Source organism: Manduca sexta, chromosome 18 (assembly GCF_014839805.1).
Source record: "Manduca sexta isolate Smith_Timp_Sample1 chromosome 18, JHU_Msex_v1.0, whole genome shotgun sequence".
Taxonomy (NCBI): Eukaryota; Metazoa; Arthropoda; class Insecta; order Lepidoptera; family Sphingidae; genus Manduca; species Manduca sexta.
In genome coordinates, this window is record NC_051132.1 from 11,916,303 (window position 1) to 11,931,310 (window position 15,008).

At 35.9% G+C, this 15,008-nt stretch overlaps 1 protein-coding gene across 10 annotated transcripts in view; it reads left to right on the forward strand.

Annotated features, from left to right (window-relative positions):
- The first annotated feature begins 8,573 nt into the window (after positions 1-8,573).
- Positions 8,574-15,008, forward strand: part of LOC115441589 (bromodomain adjacent to zinc finger domain protein 2B) — an 87,064-nt gene continuing 80,629 nt past the window's right edge. For 4 of the 10 annotated variants that reach the window (XM_030166439.2, XM_037440212.1, XM_030166437.2 and 1 more), the window contains exon 1: positions 8,575-8,802. The gene's annotated coding sequence lies outside the window, so the exon portion shown is untranslated. Of the gene's footprint in view, positions 8,803-15,008 lie in introns of all 10 variants that reach the window. The other 6 variants (XM_030166436.2, XM_037440211.1, XM_030166442.2 and 3 more) reach the window with 2 other exon arrangements.

Here is a 15,008-nt window from a genome sequence, read left to right on the forward strand (position 1 = left end):
GCCCGTTTAAAAAAATGTAGGGTACGGCTGAACTAAGTGAAGTAGGATGTCCATCGATTCGAATAGGACGCTCATAATTCGAATATAATGCCTAAATATTACGAATCTCTGATTGCCTTAGGCGGTAGACCTTAAGCCAAATCCAAATACTTTTATTTACATCATATAAAATTAAACGCAGAAAGAGTTATAAAATCCACAAGTTAAAAGGCCTTTAAAATTCAATAGGGCTGGTAACGCATGTGCCAAGAAAAAGAAAAGAGCCGTAATACAAGCACATGACGTCATCGGGAATTACGACGATTTCGCACTACGCACCCTTTATAATAAGAATAATGCAAATCGAACATAGGCAACTATTCAAACAGTAGGAGCTTAATCCTTAAACTCGCTCTCTGAGGCCAGTCACTTACTGGCTGGAATGCTTGGAATAATTCTGGCAAACGTCGATGACACATGGTCTTGTGGATGTATTATACTTGGACTATACTGTATTTACTTACAGGTCATTATGCAAAGATGAAACATAACTCTCAAACCTTCATGTATTTAAAACTTACCAGCATGAAGTAATATATCTTCGTATTAGTGAAAGAATTTTCGAAATCGATTCAGTAGTTCCAGAGATTCGCACATACAAACCTACAGTCATATTAGTATAGATCTTTGTATTTAACTTTATTAAGTAAGTACTGAAGTACTGAAGCGACGATAGCCTAGTTGGGTGTGGAACGGACTGCCGAGACGAATGTCCGCAGGTTCAAATCCCAAGGGCACACACCTCTGACTTTTCTAAAAAATCATGTGTGTATTCTTTTTGAATTTATCGTTCGCTTTAACGGTGAAGGAAAACATCGTGAGGAAACCTGCACATCTGAGAAGTTCTCTATAGGAATTTCGAAGGTGTGTGAAGTCTACCAATCCGCACTAGGCCAGCGTGGTGGACTAAGGCCTAATCCCTCTCAGTAGTAGAGGAGGCCCGTGCTCAGCAGTGGGCAAGTATATAATACAGGGCTGATATTATATTATAAGTAAGTACTTCCCTCATATTGCCGAGGAGTTTATGCATTAACAGATCAGTGTAATATTAAAATTTCACCTCGCCAATGTCCTGTACTTATAACGTAGTATTTGAGGAATCTGTAATAGTGTAAAGTCGTTAAAATAACACACGTTCATGAGATACTTTTAACATCGGCAATCATCACCTAGTCCATTGACTTTGTGTTATGTTTTACACCTGATCTTCGGTGTTGTAAATTACAAACTTAGTTTGGGTGACCTTTAGTCGGTATTTATTAAATAAATATAATAAGTAAAACCCTTTTAGATTGAAGAATGATTTTAAATATGCTTCTATAAAAATTATTATCTGTTTTAGTTGTCTGAAAGTTTTTAGGTTATGTACGTGGACACTGATTCATACTTCAAATAATGTTACAAAATTTTTACTATTCAATTGCGTTAGTACTTTGCGTCGCAATCACACAAAATAAAAATATTTTTTTTTTAAATCCTTTACAATTCTTCACAGTAAAGACTAGGAAAGTGTTCCAATAATCCAAAATAAACTTTATATTTATATCCTCATTACCCCATAGTCACTTGAACGCAGATATGATTCTTTCCGTGTCAACATCCGTCACATCACACTTACCTTCCATCCAATTATGAAGACCCGTGCGGTCCACATCCTCGCGTCTCCCTCGTCCTTTTCGCAAGGAAGAGGCGGGCGGAGGCAGGTCATGTTGACTGGTCGTTATAAATCGCCGAGATCAATGACCGCCGCGTATGGTGTCCGTTTCCCATCGCGTTGTATCCATCGATTTTATGGAAAATTTTGTTACGTTATTGTTCTAAAGGGTTCCTCTTACCGAAAGTAATGTTCCCACAGGTATCTAGGTGTAAAATAGTACCTAGTTTGTAGCTCTTGTAACAATTTGGACAATGACCGAGTAAATGTTATTAATTTTATTTTTAAAGTTCGTTTTTTTACATATTTATATATATCTTTAGTAAAAAAAAAACAATGCAAATAAAAATATAAAAAAAAAATAAAAAAATATCGCCCTCCGATGGGGAAGCTGAAGACACAAGTCACTGGTAGTTTGGGATTCAAAGTGAGGAATCTGCTCACAAAGCGGGCTGTGTCCAGCAATACTGCCTTCTTTTGTTATTATTATTATTTTTACTATTATGAATGCGATAGTTGCAAAATGTGAAAGAAAATGTAACTAATATTATAAATGCGAATTTGTTAAAATGTTTGTATGTTAGAAGTAACCGCAGAAACAACTGAACGGATTTGGATAAAATTTGATACACAGGTAGACCATGATGCGATAATTTGATAATTGCATTTTAGTCTGATTTTTTAAGTGATGGCGTTGGTGTCGTACAGATGGCGCTGTCTATTAATTGCTGCAGCATTATAGGGACTTTAGTAGCGGGCAAGGCTTTTCACGCAGGCAGAATAATAGCTAGTGTTTAGGCACTTGTTAAAGAAACAGTTTAATGGGTTTGGAAACTGGATGTCTGGGGCTAACATTTAAGTCACTTTTTATCCCGAAAAAAACTCAGTAACATTTTTATTAAGAAAATGGCAAACGCGAACAAACTAATAACACTTTTTACAAGTTCCGCTCAATAAGGACAGTCCGGCATATTTCTAAAGGCTTCCAAAAAACGCAATATTTGATTCGTTATAGGTGTGCCATGCGTATTCCGTCCCATAATAAGATAAAGGGCAAGCCTTTCACCATATCGGGCACAAATTCCAGACACCTGGCTGATACTGAGTAGAAAATCACAACATTCTCCAACCCAAGGATCGAACCTGTGATCTCAGAACTGCAGTCATACCGCAACACAACAACGTCGGCAGACCTTAGGTTATTCAGTTTTTCAAAGTATAATAAGCATGAAGTTTGAACAGCTAACAGCTACTTTAAGGCCAATATTGTATGAACTGTTGAGAACCAATATTATATTGTTATAGTTGTATTTGGGATTCAGAAATTGGGATACGTCGATGGGATGGGTCGATCTAGAAATCTTGAGGGGGGGGGACATGTCCAGCAGTGGACATCCTGCTCCTGAACTGTTGAGAACCAATATTTGTTATAGTTATGTTTGGGAGTTGGGATTCAGAAATTGGGATGCAGGTCGATCTGGATATCTATGGGGGAGACCTATGTTCAGCTGCGGCTGATGATGATGATGATTCAGAAATTCTTACAGTAATATTCACATTACTGGTAATCCTGGAGTATGATATATCTATAACGTTAGTTCATTCGAATTATTAGCCTACTTATTCCGCCATCTATTGTCCAAAGACTAAAAATAAAATGATGACATTCTCGTATGAGTCGTAAACCTGACAGTATGAATAAACGTGTGATAACAAATCAACAAGTTTATGTAGATTTCTAATAAAGAATTTCAATGTGACAGTATCGTCCAGATAAACTGCCTTGCATTCCTACAAGTTATTTACAACTTAACGACTCGATAATAAAGACGAATATCTATTAAACTATCGGATATAGCGTGATGTAAGGCTAGTCTACCGTAGACCTTACATTTTTAAACTGGTCGTATTAATTAGTAATTTATTTCCTACGACAGATATTGTAAAACCGTCGAGGAAGTCAGTGCATTTAATGTCTATAGAGATTCGGGGAACGTAAATTCAGTAGTAAGCAACATTTTGTACACTAAAGTTTACGGGTATCTTCTCCATCTCACATTTTTTTTTTTAATAAGGTTGCGGGGTCAATTTTAAGCAATTATTGCATAAGGTTTGAAGCGAATTATGTGGGAGAAGTCACTACCAAAAGCTATTTAAAACGTATAATTAATTCTATTTATTTACTTTCGTTTGAGTAAGTACTTGGTACGCTTCGGTGGAATCCATTCATTCAATAAACTATTTGCATTAGGTAGGTCTTCTGATGGTAAGTGGCGTAAGTGCGAATTTTCTCTAGGGAGGGGGGGGGGGAGGCAGCGAGCAAAAAAAACACTTAAAGGTCTCACTCGCAAGGTCCATGGAAGCTCAAGACTTTTTCTGTGGTGGGCAGAAGTTTCTACTATGGGCACAGAGCACACTTGCCTCCCGCCCTTCCTCCATCCTAGTCACGCCTATGGTGATTAGCACGAAAGTAAAGACGCGTTGTTAATTAATTAAAATTAGAATTGAAATTAAAGGATCACCGACTATCTCGGTTGTACGAAACGAACGGCAAAGGTAAGTAAGTAAGACCAATATGCCCTATTTTAATTTAGTACTTATGAAATAAAATAGAAAGCCCTAGTAATTTCAATAGATAAATTGTATAACTTTATCATTTATGACGTCGTAAAACGCAAGCCACAACACGAGCTAACCTACACTATGTTCAGAATATTGTTAGCGAACTAATCATAGTTCACGTACCTTCGTACTTAGGGTTAGCTTGGTTGTGAAGTTCGCAGTTTAAACCGAACTTATAAAAGGACGCTGCTAACGTAAGCTAAGATAGCAATAGCATTCGCAGTGTGGCCTACTCTTTATTATAAAAAAAACTAGGTAATAAATGAATACTAACAACATTTTGTACAGAATTACTCCTTTACAGTTTTTGTCAATGTTTTTTATTAGAGCAACTAGACCGAGGAAGAACAAGACTATAAATGATCTAATAAAAACTATCAATAAAACATTTCAAAGACATTGTAACAAAATGGCAGTAAGTGGAAAATAATTGTGAATTGTTAAATACTTAATTATTTTATATTTGGTAGAACATTAATTTTTTGCTAAACTTACGACTAAGTAATTTACGAAAAATGAGCCAAACGCAATGTCCTTTTTTTATTCGAACTTTGAAGAAATAGACAAAGGACTTTTCAACTTACGTCCATACATTTTATTAATGACAAATTTACATGAATTTTTAGTTTGCGAGCGATTTTTTTACAACAACTTATGTATTCAAATTTTATTAGATCAATTATAATCTATTTAACCAAAATTACTTAATTATTTAATTAAAATTAAATGCCCATTAGTTACTCACAGGGTAAAGAAAACATAGATGAAAAAAGAACTACGTATGTAAACCTATGATTGATAATATGCTTAGATTTAATAATTGGGGCTGCCAATTTAAAACGAGAAGATGATGTTGTCTCCCCTTTGTGGTGGTCGCTATCCGAGCGGATGTAAAATATATCCTACCACCAGCGTATATTCCATTCCTATACTTTATAGATGTTTTTCATAGCATTTCCCACTACCAATACTGAACTGGTTTCCTATTGTTCTATCAACTGCCTTGTTGATGTAGTTGTACCGCATAAACCGTACGAATAAGACTACCGCGCTGAGATCCACAACTGCTATTCTACTGTGACGTCATCGATGAAATAAGCACGAAAGTAAATTACAATGACATGTATAACTTGAGATAAAAAGTTATAAGTTGTTTAAGTGATACATTTGTTTTATTTCGTTTTTATAACTTTTCGTGCGGGCGTACATAACAAGTTTAAATTTAATTGGTAAGTAACTGATTGTAACTGGACCACAAATTCTGGTTTACGACTTTAAATATCCGCATAATACAATGTAAATATTTTAATAGTTTATTCAACTTTCGATTACGTCATCATAAATGTGTATTCATGTCTTCGTGTAGAGTCCTAACTAACAAAAACAACGCATTTATGATAAGTAGTTACTTGATGTTTCTTTTAGTCAGTGGGCTTTTCCGGTCCAACACGATTTATAGATTCTTTAATTATTGTATAACTAGCTTATAAGGTGTGCTTGCGATGAATTCAGTCTTTAACAAATATTTCAAAAAGTAGATTACATGACATTGTTTTCTTGGGGTTCTAGCTTGTTCTGTAGCAAAATATCGAAATAAGTATGAACTTACTAATGATAGTTTACCCGTGCAAACAGACAGACAATAGACACAGAGTTACTGTCGTATCTATAAAAAATATGATGAATAAAATTACTCTTCGATTTCTTGACAATCTGCTCTACAATACATAGGTACCCATGTATTATAATTTAATTTGAAGTGTGTGGTGCACGCTCTGGGTTGTATTCTTAATGGCTTCCTATATGCAGAGAGGTCCACTCCCCGCGAGGCTCTCGGTGCATAACTAAAAAATGCATGAACGAAGTAATATTTTTTCATCAAAGCATTCTTAGCATTCAAGATTTAGGTATTAAAAAGCCTATCTCTTTGTGTCACTTGTAAACACGATGCTTTGGCGCGTAAGGATTCAGTATCCATACTACATACTACTATCCATACTTATTTGAAAATAGTAGAATCCTACAGCTTTTTTTTAATTGTTAAGTATTTAAAGAGCTTGGTCGTAATTTTACGACCATGTCGTTCCGTACGTCCGCTTTTACAGGTGTTCATTCTCTTTTCACTCTGTAACATATTCTAAAACATGAACTCAACCGCAGTAGTGCTAATTACAATTATCAAACAGAATGCCAGCATAGCAATATGACTTAGTAGTCAGCGAGTTGCGATATTTTTTTAACCCCTTGAAAACACTTCCATCTTCCCTGTTCTTCTTCCTAAAAGCTAAACCCGACCCCTATGGCTGGGGGACTTTCATAGGCCGTGACTTTTACTTATCACCTGATGTTCATCAGAGACATCCGATCTACATGCTAGCTTATCTTATGCATTAAAAATAGTTTAAATATGGGTCATCATCCCATACAAATTCAATTACATTTTATTCTGATTGCTCTATTCGGATTTTTATTGCGTCCATAACTCTATATTCTATACTAATTTTATAAATGCAAAAGTTTGGATGGATTATTATTCAATCACGCAGAACGGCTGAATAAAGCTAGATGAAACTTGGCACAGAGATATATCCCTGGAATAGCATTTAATCGACTTTTATCCCTGGAAATATATAGCGGGACTTTTATTCCGGAAAATATTGTTAAAGCGGGCGTACCCGCGAGCAAAAGCTAGTAAAATTGTGAATATTAATACTCTAGTAGGCTAGGAAACAATAGGTGTCTAGGTACTCATGATGGAGCCCAACCAGGTCGCATAATTACAATATCAAAAGAATATCTACATAAATCTATCACGATACAGGCCAGGTATAATCTGAACGGCCAAACTAAATTTGAGCGGCGCCCTGTGCCCTGAACAAAGCTTATAACCTTAAAACAACTTGATTACATGCAAATTTAGGCTTGAATATTCAGCCTATCCACCATTTTTGCATATTTAGTTTAATTTTTCGGTAATTATGGTTTTCATAAACTAATATTAGTGTCTGTAATATCTTAAGTTGTGTAAACAAGAACGGGAAATGTAGCTAGCTTCTTAAACGCGCAAAATAGTAGATGCAGTACTTATAATTTGTGCATTTAATACAGTTTACGAGAACGGGACGATACAAGAAGAGTTACGAACGCGGCACATCGGCCGCTCTCCAAACATCACTTATGCGCCATCCTACACAGGTAGACACCGCCGAAAGAGACAAAACAATCGCCCTCAACGTATTTTAACACTGCCCGTTTACATTGGGACTTTCTTTCGCACGTACCCGGTACAATCAATACATCGTGCCGCATATTTTACTTAAATACGACAATACCGTTGTAATGCACGCGAAAAATTAGCCTAAACATGTGTGCCATAGGTTTGCGAGCGTGCCGTTGTCGCAGCACGGCGCGATGGGCAGGCTTTGAGCGGTCGGGCACGTAATCTGCGATCAAAATGGAAGCCGTCGGCCATCTTAGGTCCGCCGCGAGCGAGACCGCTTCGGGAATTTGGGAAATTGGTGTTTTTTTTCTAAAGAGAGCAGTATATAAGGTCGGTGGGCAGAGGACAGGCGCGGGACGCGGGGGGTGATCTCCGCACGGGCAAAGCGGTGTGAAGGGAAAGAACTGCGTGCGGTGTGCGCGGTATGAACTGTCGCGAGATTTATCCTGAGATATATAGATCGTAAATTATGTTTGTTTTGTATAACATGTCTTAAAGCAGTGTTTTTTGATGAAATCAAATAAAATGATATTGATTTCAGAAAGTGGTGAATATTATGCGTTCAATTTCGATGTTATTTCCTAAATGTAACATTTATAAATTTGTATGACTAATCCATTTATTTAAATATTCTTTTACTGCAATGCAATATTTTGAATGAATGTAGGTTGTGTTAATTATTTTAACATTGATTTTATTTTAGTCTATAAATAAATATCTACGATACTATTTCAAACAGTTGCCTGAAATTTTATGCTCCTTTATTGTAATACTACCTTTATGATTAAATGTTAAATTAATTATCTTATTAATTTACGTGTGTTGAGATACTGTTCATGTGCCTGCAATTTGCATCTGTAAACGCATTAATAAGGCAAAGGTGAGTGAAGCCATATCTCCGAACTGATTGTTGATCTTCCACTGTAGTGTGTAGCCACTAGCTATCTTTCATTGCACGTACGCGGTGCGCGCGGCCGGGGCCGGCGGGGGTGCCGCGGGCGCGGGCACGCGCGGGCGGGACGGAGGGGAGCGCGCCGGCCGCCGCGCGGCATACGCGGAGCCATCTTGCCAGCGGTCGTTGAATCGCTCGCGTCTCCACACACAAATCTCCATTAATTCGCACTAATTAATCCTTAAATACCATCAAAAATCCTCAATATACAAATGTGACGATATTCTAATGAGTGCCGCGGACGCTGTGCCATCGAACGTTGTTGATACGTTGTGTGTTGTTTGTTTTATGTGTGTGTGCATTCTGACTGTCTAGGTGAGTAGTCACTAGTCTTTGTGCGCGACAATTATCATTCTGATCGATTCGGCGAGCGCGGGGGTGTGCAGCCAGCCCGTTTTATATCTTTTGTTGTTTTGTAACGCCACCAAATCAATAATTTTAGTGTCGGACGACCGCGGCTGGCTTCGACCGCTTAATGCCATCGTTCAATGCGTGTTCTTAATACAAACGCTTTGGGTGTTTAAGGTGTGCGGACTGTGGTTCTCATTTCAATTCCGATGTGTTTTATCGTGTGCATATTGCAAATACCGTGCGAAAGTTGAAGAAATTGATACGTTAGTGACAAGTGTTGTGCTGTCTGTATAACTGTTGTTTATAACGTTTTGGTGTAAGGCGTTATAACGCTAGATTTAAGTCAACGTTTTCTATAAATAGCACGGCCAGGTGTAAGCGACGCGTTGCTTAATGCATTGGTAAATCACGCTATGCAATACTAATATTAGCCCACTTTACATTACATTTGACGACATAAATGTATCGATGACATGTAATATGTTCTCAGAAGTTAATGAATTCTTTAGAAAGTTTTCTTTATGTGAACGAAACGTTACGTGTTGTGCGTCTCCGTCGTAGATAGTAACCACATATTGAGATAACGTATTCATTATTCATTAAATTTACATGTAAATCGTGTACATTATCCAATATTCACGTAAAGTTGAATGATTTTATTAATCGGAATTCTAGGAAAATTGTTACTTATTAATAGAATCACTAGTTTCTAAAACCACAAATATCTATAACATTATTTCCGGTGTCAAATTCTTTAAATTCATTCATAATTTCATTCAGTTTTAGTTAATAAGTTGTATTGCAAAAATGACAACCGGCGGAAATGTACGTATAAAAGGAACCATAAATAACAAATAGGTACCAACGAAGAAGGTACTAACCTAGGATATCAAGAAAGAGGTCAAAACAATTATTACCATTCATTCATAAACATTGCTATGTATTGCTGATAGCTATATTATTAAAACATAATATTTATGTATTATATTACGACGATGGGCGTGCACAGATAAGCATTGCATAATTTGATAACGATGTTAAAATAAACAAACTAAAATGTAGATCAACGTTTTCTATTCTATATCAAGTAATTTATTAATTGATTATTTATAATAATATCAATAATGTTATTATTTATATTTTATATACAAATGTACTTAGGTATTGATATAATGTAGCTACTATTACTCTATAAAAACACACGTCATGCCTTAATTATTACAACATAAAGATTAGTACAAATAAAACAAAATAACGTCCTGTTGTGTGTAAACGGCCAGTTTGCGCGATAAAGAAAAACTCGAAACATTTGAAATTCGAACACGACGTTCTCTGTAATGGCGGATACGTAAGCACATCGAGCATGAAATAATTGCATTCACGACCGCGCCTTGTGAACGGCCTCTCCTCATATTAGCTAGACATACCTACGTACTTAAACCAGAGTTACTGCCTATAGTTATTATCCGTTCACGTGAAATTGTGTCGGCAGTGGTTCGCGCTTCGTTTTTCTGCGCTCATCTCGAATTTGTCGCGTTGCATTCCACAGACAAGACAGGTCATCGTATGTTTTTTTGAGGCCTATTACGCGGCCGGAGAGAAGCGTTGGTTTCCAAGTTGAGTAAATGTAATTACGCGTGTTATACATAAATTGTCCGGGTTAGCGTTTTAAACGCTGATTCATCGGCGGTTATGGTCAGGAGATGTTATCTTGTCGGACCGGCTAACGTTTTTTCGACAATGACTGATCATTTGTTTATTGAGCGGCTCCCAAATGAGTTGATGCGAACTTTTCATATAGGTTTTGTTAAAGATGTTTATGCGCTTAATTTACACACAACAATGTAACGAATTGTTAAATAAACAATCATAAAATAGGGATTTATATTAAAGGTCAAAAGCGTACTTACATTTACGAAAATTCTGAATTAATTTCGGCATTTGATTTAATAATAATTCATTGCAGAACTAAGAAAATACGCAATAATTAATCTGACATTAAATAAGTATAGTTTTAACCGGTTTTAATGGCTCAATAGCTCTTTGAAATTTAAAATGTACTATTATGGTATAGCTGCTAATCCACTGTTTGGATAAAAAATATTCCATATCAAATTAAGTATTTCGGCCGAAATATAATTTTTCCTTATTATGGTTAACGAAGTGACATTATTTTATGTTCCGATTTGAATCAACGTTATAAATATCCATTACTCATTTCTCGAGTTATTGATAATGCAAACTGATAATATGGCTAATGCAAAAAATTACATTCTACCGCCATAACGGACAGGTAGAGATGGGTGACACTGCGGCACACGCGCGTTGTAGTGCCACGCTTTTCATATCGCATGGTCTCAGCGTCCCTTACAACAAGACACCGTGTCGCGTAGGTAGAAAACTGCAGACAACCTTGTCCTCGATTACATTGTTAGACACTAGAACAAGATGTATGGAAACTCGAATCGATGCGATCATGTTATGATTAAACCTTTGAACAATGTGTTAGGTTTGAAAATGGAATCGTGTAGAACAATAAAAGACTATTGTTTTTTTTTTCTTCAGAGTTGTCTTGATACAGATAATGTTGTTATTACACAATACACAATCAATATACTTATAGTTAAGGTATGAAATCTTTTTTGTTTTCATAAAGCATTCAACAGTTAAACAGATCTCTGTGTCAATATTCGTTAAAGTCTCATTAAATCCTTTCTTATTAACAAAATAAATACTTTTTGTGACTTTAAATAATTTTCTCATACATATCAACAATTAACAGAAAAAAACTTAAGTACTTACTTAAGAATTTCAAAATGTATATAAATACGTATCTGTAATACCTTCTGTAGCTGCATACAAAATTCTGTTCATTGTTATAAGACGCTCCCTGCTAACGGATGGATTTAAGTTGGCTTAAGTTTTTGCATTCACTCTCTCGGCTTGGATGTAAGTTTTTGTTGTGTAATGGGACACTCACTATACTTATATTGACTCCTAAATTCGACACCAAAAATGCACCCTTATCGTTGCTTGCTAATGTATTTTAAAGCCCCAAAATATTACCATTATTTTGTTGGCTTTAAAAGCACTTATTCAAAATAGTTTTCGTAGTGACAAAGAAATAAATAAATTCTTGAACTGTCACTGCCCGATACGTAATATAAACTTGATCATGGTCTAAATTTTCTGTGACAAATTCTGTTCGGAAATGTTATAATGCACGAAAAGTGTCAATACATGTCATTTTCTGAAGCGACGGTGTGAAATCTACTTGGTATATTGAATTATGTCGGACTATGAGTATATTTACATATAATACCTTATACCAAAGCACAAACGTAACTGCAGTGGTAAGGACAAAATCGTCATCAAAGGCAACAGCGAAAAGTTGACAGATACGACATATAGAAAGAGACGTGGAATCATAGTTAACAATTCTCTAAGAATCAACGGAGACAATACAAAATCCGCAGATAAACTAATGGGAATTCATTTTGCTGCCAATTTCAAGACTGCTTTATTTATGTTGAACTATTAAATTGATGAGAGGAACAGACACAGTTCATATACACGTGCTCTGTGCTGGCTAATTGTGTCAGGTTGAGACCAATAGCTTATTGCGCTTAGACATTGGTAAAAAACGCAGGAAGTGCTCAAACGGTGATAAAAATAAATTTATGGGCACTAGACGTCACCCGCTGTTTCCTTTGGAACATTAAACGTGTACAAAGCGGATTATTACTTAGGTTAAATACATAATGTATCATGAATTTAATTTTGGATAAATTTTGAAAGGGGTAATTATATACGTAGTGTTTTAATCATGCGTATGATGGGATCTTTGTAAATAAAATTTCACTGATGGCAAGGTATTCATGTCTGTTTTAGTATCAAATGTAGTTCCAGCAAAATAACCTAGCGACTGTCGAAGAACGCAATGTATCTCCTTCGACATTATATTTAGGTTACACCGAACGACTCCGGTACAATCCATATCAGACTAAAAAAGTAGAGAGAGAGAGAGTAGAAAGACTAACACCCAACTGAGCAGATAATCGTTTAGAATCGTTCACAACCCCTTCCTTGAAACCAGCTAGAATATTAAGCAACTATAACCTTCCCCCAAAATCGCTTATCAACTCGGGAATTCTGTCTCGTTTCTCAGCATCAAGTCACCCGCTGCGCCAAGCTCCGCGGAGATCAATTAATTAAATTGATTTGCATTTCTATTAAATAATTAGTATCAGACAGTCTTAATATAGGTCTTTCGTATTTAATTATTAATTAGACGTATTTATATTATGCTAGGATTCGTCTATCATAGTGTATTTATCCTTGTTCAGTGCTGATAGTTATTTGTTTAATGCTAATTATGACTGCTATTTTTTTATTTAACTCATAATGAAAGTTATTAGATTGTGAAACGTATCCTCATAAATATGCAATTATATCTTCAGGTATAAATAAATAACATACGTACAAACAAGTTAATTACGGGATTCCCTTAAATATTAAAAAAAATATGACAACATTGCCACGATACGTTTTAATTTTAGTCGTTGAATAATATAAAAATGACTGGAAGCGTGTCTATAAAATATGATTTCTAAAGAGAAACGTGTCTAATGATGGCTCATGCCGTATGCTAAACGAGGACGACGAATGACGCCTGCGCTGTCGGTGCGCCTGCACATCGCATTGTGCTGATTTCTACCGTGGCATGTTTGTTACGTTCACAGTTCGCACCTTTAAACGCTCATTTCAGTTTACGCTGAGAACTAACAACGCCTTGCCGAAGAAAAACCTTAGAACGTAAATGTTGCTTTGTTTCCTACAACGATATTGTGTGATGTTTGTTTCTTTAGTTAATAATTAATTTACAGATTGCCTCTGTTGTGGTGAGTTTGAGACGAATCCAGGCCGTAGCCATAATGTTTTTTTACAGTCGTTAAAGTTAATAGAAACAGAAAACATGAATAGAAATAACATATCCTATCGATGAGTCTATCGCTAAGATATGGCAGTCTCGTACAAAATATTAGCGTTACCGATCATAGAGACATCTTAGCTGCGGTCCCTGAACGCACAGATCTGATCGCCGTACTGGGTCAAATATTAATCCCCAAAAAAATGTTTTAAGTCTGATTCTAGGTGCACTTTTATAGACTGGTCTAGTGTCAAATTATAAGATATAGGACATCTGAATTGCTTAGCAATTGTCGAGGGGCAGTAATCAATTGAGCGAACCACAATGTTCTATAGACGTCGGAGTGCCGACTTGCGTCCCCCGTGTGATGCAGGACACAAAGAATTATGGACCGGGAATCAATTGATTGTTTTAACAATTTAACACGAGCAAACTAATTTGTTCATACAAGTCCACAAGATAGGAATTAGTTGCCAGATGTTACGGATTGGCCTAGTTATCTAGACAGTTTATGTGACGGACATGAGCTAGTTGTAATTAAACAGTTATACAGTCAATGTAATTCTGACATTGCATTGCTAAATGAAACTACATACTTATGTGTTTAAAAGTACAGTTTATGTCAAATATAAAGTGTAAGTTTCAAAGAAAATAAATATAAAAAAGGCATTTTAATGTTACACGCCCTAATGCCACTACAATCACTCTAAGAACATTCAGCCAAAAAAAAATTTACGCCCACTATTATAAAGTAGATAATGATAAAAATCAGAGAAGTAAAACTGATGAATTAATAACATTAGAACGAATATGGAGGATTAAAAAAATATTTTCGTTTTATATATCGGGAAAATCGACATTTTTTAACAATAAAGTAAGTTTACATCAAAGTTAAGTATTAAAAGTATCCAAGTGTTTTTTCAAAAACTATTATATCCATGACAGTCTTTGTCATACCATTGTCTTGTTATACTGGCTGGAAACTGGCTTTTCTATTTAAGATCTGGCAACCCTGCATAGATGCAAGATGTTGATACGCAACAGTCAATAGTATAATAGCCATTAATGTCAATTAAAGCCAATAAAGAAGGGCTTGTAGTGCAGTTGGTAATTACCGGCATGCAAGACCGCTACAGTCGAGTTTTGGTTCGAATCCCGAGACTAATTCCAGAAAGATCTTCGTTACTTGATCACCTTTGTAGACGACGTTTGAGAAGCTTAGACTTATACTTGATTTAGA